The sequence below is a fragment of the Echinops telfairi genome, unplaced genomic scaffold (assembly GCF_000313985.2).
Source record: "Echinops telfairi isolate 266 unplaced genomic scaffold, ASM31398v2 ScPeMD7_18;HRSCAF=68, whole genome shotgun sequence".
NCBI lineage: Eukaryota > Metazoa > Chordata > Mammalia > Afrosoricida > Tenrecidae > Echinops > Echinops telfairi.
The window spans coordinates 90139990-90147802 of record NW_022103915.1 but is presented as its reverse complement, the minus strand read 5'-3'; positions in this window follow the sequence as shown (position 1 = coordinate 90147802).

Below are 7813 nucleotides of genomic sequence, written 5' to 3'. Positions count from 1 at the left end.
TTTGTACATTTGTTGCCATCATCATTCTCAAAACATTTGCTTTCTACTTGAGCCCTTAATATTAGCTCCTCATTTTCCCCCTCCCTCCCCGCTCCCCCCTCCTTCATGAACCCTTCATAATTCTTAAATTATTTTTTCAACTGCTTACTTCTTATGTTATCTCTATCTATCTATCTAGCTATCTATCTATAGATATTATTAGCATTCTGGTTTTGTTTCTCTAGAGAACCCTGTCTAACACAGGCAAGGTGCAGAATTAGAGAGCTATGAATAAAGATGTAAACTTGGAATTGTAAATCTGTCCATTTTCATCCCCTACACTCAACTCATTCCCTCGTAATTTAATTCTAACCTTTTCCTATTACATTTAGCTACACTCAAGCCCCTGGAAAGGCCTGCTAGAACACACCACTGGAACGCAGCAATGTCTATCATCCTTACCTTACCCATCCTTCTCAGCTCAGTTAAAATACTATTTCTTCTACACCTTCTCAGACGCTACTTGTGCTTGAGCTCTCTGGGGAAGCAGGACAGGGAAGCTTGTATGTAAGGCTATGAAGAGCCTTCATAGGTCATGAAGAAACTCCATGATCTTTCAGCTCAATTTTCCCACAAAATTTGAAGCCCTCTTTAAAGAATAGATCATGAAGTTGTAGAGGTTGACAAGTCCTAAGTCTCCAGTGAAACATGCTGAAGGCTTCCCCTGACTCACGTAGCTGCAAGAGTTGGTGATCCCAAGATCGTCAGAAAGCAGGGAGCTGGCTCTGCGTCTGCAGAGGTTGGTGAATCCCAAAATCAGCACACACCAAGACAGGCGACTGCTTCGTTAGAGCTGCACTCACTGCAAATAATAATCAAAGCTTCAAATATTTATCTGCCAACTTATGGGGTCACACCAAGAACACCAGACAGAAAGCAAAGGTGATCAAAAAGACAGGAAAGAAATGCTGCTGACATCAAGCAGATTTTGGCTGAAAGCAGAAAATAACAGAAATATGTGTAGTTGTGGGTTTGGTTGTTGTTTTTTTACTATAAGAAAGTGTTGGACTAAACTGTGTGGACCATAATAAACTGGATAACATTGCAAAGAATAGTAATTCCAGAACACATAATTGTACTCAGGTGGGACCTGTGCATAGATTGGCCAATGGACGGTTATTGAAAAAAGAACAAGAAGACCTTGCACGGTTTAAGTATGGGAGAGGTGGCGTCAGGGTCGTTGCACCATATTTATTTAATCTGCATGTAAGAAAATAATCCGAGAATCTGCACTATATGAAGAAGACAAAGGCATCAGAATTGGAGGAAGGCTTTTTAACAATCTATGATGTATAGATTTCACAACTTTTTAGGGAGGGATCTTCAATAAATTCCTGTATGCTTACTTATTTGATCACATTTTAAGTTTTGATTATTGTTCCCAGCAAGTGCAGTTTTGACTAAACTCCCCCATTCCCACTTTAACTAACTCCTACTCCACTTTCTACCCAGTACGGACCCCAGGCCTATGGCCTTAATGAGCGCATGATTTAAATGCTTGAGTATAAACTTAAAACAGAATCAAACCAAGAACATCAGAGCCTGTGAGGCTAAAATGAAGACCATACCTTTAGATGAATGTGTCTTTAAAAAGAGTAATATTGTCTGAAGGGGGCAGGGGAGCAATCATGTCCAGGATCTAAACCCTGTCACTCAGTATAGATTGTACTCCTGGATGAGAAAATCATACAACTTGAACAAGAACTATCACAAATCAAATGTATTAACATCCAGAAAAATATAGATTGTACTCAGGATGAGATCCTTAAACTCTAAGAAAAGAATGAAGCAAGGCAAATGGACTGACACCTAGGAAGGTGTAAAAGGCCCAACTCAATGGAGAAGGCACGGCAGCCTTTGAGTGAGATCTCACTGCCCTGCCAGACCTTTTCATAAAATGTACCCGATTCTCACCTCATCTCAGTGATGGTTGGTCAAACCTTTAGTTTGGTTTCATCTTACTTGCGGAAAGTGAGCAGTGCTTGAGGCACTGCGGATGAGCACTAAAGACTGCAGCCTTCGAAATGGATGGCAACTCAATGTAATGAAAACCAAAATCCTCACAACTGGACCAGTAGACGAACATCATGCTCATCAGAGGAAAGGTTGAAGTTGCCAAGCATTTAATTTTACCGTGACCCACAATCTGTGACCGTGTAAGCTGCAGTCAAGAAGAAAAAATGGATCGACTTGAACAAACCTGCTGCAAAAGCTCTCTTCAAAGCGTCTAGGACAATGATGTCCCTTTGAGTCCCAAAGTGCACCTGCACTAAGCTGTGGTACATGCAGTCACCTCGTGTGGTTGTGAAAATTGGACAACGACTAAGCAAGACTAGAGATGCCTTGTTACGTTTGAATCCTAATGTTGGCAAAGATTATCGAAAGTACCATAGACTGCCAGAAGAGCCAACAGTGCTGTGTTGGAAGAAGTACAGTCAGATGCTTTTTAGAATGGAATTTGGTGAGACTTCAGCTCATAGACGTTGGATGTGTTATCAGGAGAGAGCAGTCCCTGGAAAAGCACATTATGCTTTGGAAAGTGGAGGGTCATCAAAAAGAAAGACTGTCAAGGAGATGGGTTGACACAGGGTCTGCAACAATGCATTCAGACGTAACCATTGTGAGGATGGCCCAGGATGGGCTTGAACTTGTTCTGTTTGACACCGTGCCTTTAGATGTTGGAGTCTACTTGAGAGTACATCAAAATGACATGGACTTATTTTGAAGTCACAGTTCTTAGGTGCGTCAAATGAATTCCCACTTGATGGGGGGAGTGCGGAGTGGAGATCCAAAGCCCATTAGTAGGCCACTGGAGATCCCCTTGCAGAGGGGTCTCGGGGAGGAGATGAGCCAGTCAGGGTGCGATGTAACAATGATGAGAAATACAATCTTCCTCTAGTTCCTAAAGGTTTCCTCCCCGCTCCCACTAACATGACTTGAATTCTATCTTGCAAGACTGGCTAGACCAGAGGAGGTACACTGGTACAGATAGGAACTGAAAATACAGGGAATCCAGGACAGATGAGCCCTATAGGACCAGTGGTGTGAGTGGCAAAACAGGGAGGGTAAAGGGAGAATGGGTAGGAAAGAGGGAACCGATTACATGGAACTGTGTGTGACCTCCTCCCTGGGGGACAGACAACCGAAAAGTGGATGAAGGGAGACTTCAGACAGGGCAAGATATGACAAAATACCCATTTATAAACTATCAAGGGCTCATGCGGGAGGGGGGAGCGGGGAGGGAGGGGAAAAATGAGGACCCAATGTCGGGGGTTTCAATGGAGAGAAAATGTTTTGAGAAACGAGGTACAAATGCGCTTTACACAATTGATGTGTGTGTGGATTGGGATAACAGTTGTATGAGCCCCTAATAAAATGTTAAAAAAGAAAAAAAAATGAATTCCCACTCAAAGATCCTGTGTGACAGAGTTGACTTAAAAAAAATGAAGCTGTCATCTTTATGGGAGTAGATTGGTAGATCTTGTGTCCCTTGGAACCGATAGGTGGGTTTGAACAGTTAACTTTTTGGTGAACTCCAGGTGCTTAACTATTGTTCGACCAGGGCTCTTTTCTGAAGTCATGAGTTCCCATAAATATATATTTTTAAGAGAATGAATTGTGTGGGTTTTTTTCCCCTTGCTTTTCTCTCTTTTTAAAAAAAATCTCTGTACAGAATATAATTCATGACTATAAACCACTTGCTGTGGCTATATCTCTGAACAAGCACCTCTTTTATATCACTTCATTCGTGTTATTCCAATAATGTAACAATAGAAAGACTGGTATCAGCTCTATCATGATGAAAAATGTCTTTCTTTTAAAACTTCTTATTGTAAATTGGGTGAAGATTTACAGAGCCGATCATATGTTTTACATTGAAAAATCCACACACATTCTGACTCAACTCACCAATGGCATTCCTTTTAGTGTGTCATTGCTTGTTCTATTTCCTCCTGTCTTTCCTGTTTCTATCCTTCCTTCATTCCTATCCCTTTATACTTTGACTTTGGGTAAATATTGTCCTTTTGATCTTAAGTAATTGGTTATTCTATCACAGCAGGTGAAAAAGGCATCTTTAAACACCTTGATTTTTGTGATGAGTCTAAAAACAATCAGCTCACTGGACTCCCCAAGGCCCTCCAAACCCCCAGCAGTCTATTCGTAATGATGCAGCAGGGATCTCTCAACTTTAGCAGCTTAGGAAAACAAAGACTTGAAGGCTCCTATTTATGGTTTTGAGTTCTGATTTTGTATTCTCTGCAGCTTCCTCTTATTCAGTACTGCTTCTGTTTTATTTTATTACCCGGAGCTAGCGAGGAAGGCTATGCTAATTTGTGCAGCTACAGAGTGCAGTTGGAACCTTGTTGCTAGAAACCCCACAAGTGCGCAGGGTTTAGGCTTCTCGTGTTACTTTGGCTCTCTATGACCATCACATCATGCCCAGACAAACCGTCGCCATGTCAGGAATTAATTGTGTCTTCTGACTGAGAAGAATTCATTTTCAGTCCCTGGATGATATCCCTGAAAGGAGAGAAAAAAGATATAGATTGAATACATGTTTCAAAATACATGCATTTCCTGCCTTACCTGCAAATGTTTGAAAATTAAAATCTTTTGAGAGGTAGAAAACATTCACTCATTTTGCATCTTGTAGAATTTTTATAACATTAAAAGTAAGCTTTCAATCAAAACTGATAGAAATATATTAAAATGCCCTGTATCATGGAGGAATTCTTCACAAACCAATAACTGAAATGAATAATTTGTTATGAAAATTTTATTGCCAGGACGTAAATATAATAGCTTCATCACCAAAAGAGAAAAATCTTTCAGTCTAATATTATAAAAAGCTTTTCTCATGGTATGATTAATAGTTGGGAAGGATCTGTACTCTAAGAATGCCAAGGTTATAATCTGTACAATGAAATCATTTAAGATTAAAATTATAACATCATTGGATTAATGAAAACTCCAAAATGTATTCTCTCCTCTGTAATGCTACCGACAATAAGTATTGAAAACTTAGCTATTATCATGTCTCTTATATCAGTTTGTATTCTTGAAAAACAGAAAATTTCAGTTGGATAAAATAGATATGTTCTAATATTACATATCATTTGTTAGTTTGTTGTACGGTGGTGGCTTGTGTGATGCTGTGGTGCTGGAAGCTATGTCACTGGTATTTCAAATCTCAGCAGGCTCACCAAAAGCAAATAGGTTTAAGCAGAGTTTCCAGATTAAGAACAGATTGTGATGAAAGAATAGACTGTCTACTTCTGTAGAATTAGTCACTGAACACTTTATTAATATGGTCAAGAACCAATGGTAATGAAGTGAGAAGTTTAAGGTGCACCAGAAGCATTAGCTAAAAATCAGAGCTGCAGGAATTGGTGAACTGGAAACACAGGGAATCCAGGACAGATGATCCCTTCAGGAGCAGTGGTGGGAGTGGTGATCCCAGGAGGGCGGAGTGAAGGTGGGGTAGAAAGGGGGAACCGATTACAAGGATCTACATATAACCCCCTCCCTGGGGGATGGACAACAGAAAAGTGGGTGAAGGGAGACATTGGACAGTGTAAGACATAACAAAATAGTAATCATTTATAAATTATCAAGGGTTCATGAGGGAGGGGGGAGCTGGAAGGGAGGGGAAAAATGAGGAGCTGGTACCAAAGGCTCAAGTAGAAAGCAAATGTTTTGAGAATGATGATGGCAACAAATGTACATATGTGCTTGACACAATGGATGTATGTATGGATTGTGATAAGAGTTATATGAGCCTCCAATAAAATGGTTTTAAAAAATAAAATGATCAACTTAAAAAAAAAGAAATACCAACTGAAATGTTTCAACGAGCTGATGGGAGCACTCATCCATCTATGCTAAGAAATTGGCCAATTGACTAGATAAGATTCATATTTCTACCAACCCCAAAGATAGGTGACCACACAGAATGCTCAAAATAGTGAATGATCTCCCATGGAAGTAAAATTTTGCTAAAGATCATTCAATAACATTTGCAGCAGTATATTGATGGAGTCGCTAGAGGTTCAGGCTGGATTCAGAAGAGAATAGAGAACAAGAGATAACATTGCTGATGTCAAATGGATCTCTGCTTAAGCAGAGAATGAAAACAACAAAAAAGTTTACCTGTGTTTTATTGACTATGAAAAGGCATGTGTATGATAAAAATCTATGAATAACCTTGATATGAATGAGAATTCTAGAAGACCATGTTGTGCGCAAGCAAAATATGTACTGAATCAAGAGGCAGTTGTGTGAACAGAGAGTCTCCTCTTCTGACTCCAGCCTGAGCCTCTGGCAGCTCCCTGTCAATGCACTGTTACCGCTGCTTTGGGTGGTTGGGGTTGGGGGAGTGGAGGTCATCAACTTTCCAATACATTCTGCCTGAAGGCCAGGCTGTGAACTGTTCACATCTCTAGTTCACGGTCAGAAGGACTTCGGTGGAAGTTTAACCCACATGGGGACTCTAGGAATGGATTTTGTACTCTCACTGTTTTCCATAGGCTTCTGAAATTGCTCAGAATTTAAATTCTAATGACATACCTGAACAAAGAGCCTCAGTGTCACAGTGGTTGTGTATTGGGCTTCTACCCACAAGGTCAGCAGTTTGAAACCACCTCTTGCCCCGGTACTTGTGTGACTCTCCAGTTCATGAAAGGTTTACTTTATTTTTCTGTTGATTCTCTTTTGGCCTGCTAGCAGCCATGTCACCTGTTGAAACCCACCAGCTGAGTCTCAGAAGAAAGATGAGATTACCTTCCCCCTCCACAGGGCCACTGCAAGTTGTCACTGACTTGATGGCAGTGGGTTTGGCTTGGTTTTATGCTTCAGTAAAATACTGTTTTACTTATAACTGAGTGAAACCCAATGCTTTCACTATGAGAGTTTACATATGTCTAAATATGTTAGTGAAATAGGTACAATTTTTAAATGGGGGATTTCATATGAAAATCTTCCATTTCAGTTTCTCCTGAAAAGTCATTTCTGACCGCTTAGGACCCATATTCAGAAGGAATATTTAGTTTTGCATCAGCACGGTCCCTGCCATGCCCTATTGGCTTGTCCACAAGTTGCTGATTTGCACTATGGGACTTGTGTCTGAAAGCATGTGCAATACCTGGTGTGTGAATGCTTTCAGGAGCTCCAAAAATGTGGCCCTTTTAGATCCAGTGCCTCAGAGATACTGTGCATCGCAGAGGCCAAGGGGATGTTTGTAGAGTCTGGACATTAAATGATGTGGTCTCTCATACCACTGATGTCCCTGAGGTCAACCTAGAATGGGAGTGAGGAGGTTCTTTTAGGTACCCTGTTTCCCCAAAAATAAGACCTACTTACAATTTTGCCTCTTGCTGAAATATAAGGCACCCCCCGAAAATAAGACCTCCCTGAAAATAAGGCACCCCAAAGCTACCGTAACTCTGGACTCTGGACTGTAGCGGTGGGTGCCACTGCACTGCTCACTGTTGGCCACAGCACAGCCAGAGCAGACAGGCAGTGTGAAGTCTCTTTTAATAAAACAATAAACAATAAATGTGTACCATATTCTTCCTCATGGAAAAATAAGACATCCCCTGGAAATAAGAACTAGCGCATCTTTGGGAGCAAAAATCAATATAATGTCTTATTTTAGGAAAAACAGGGTAGCTAGAGGCAGAAACCAGGGGTTGACCTGATACACAGCCAAGGCCTCCCTTCCCAATAAAGGCTAGAGGGCATGCACAAATCCAGGCCTTTGAGATAGGAAGCCAGT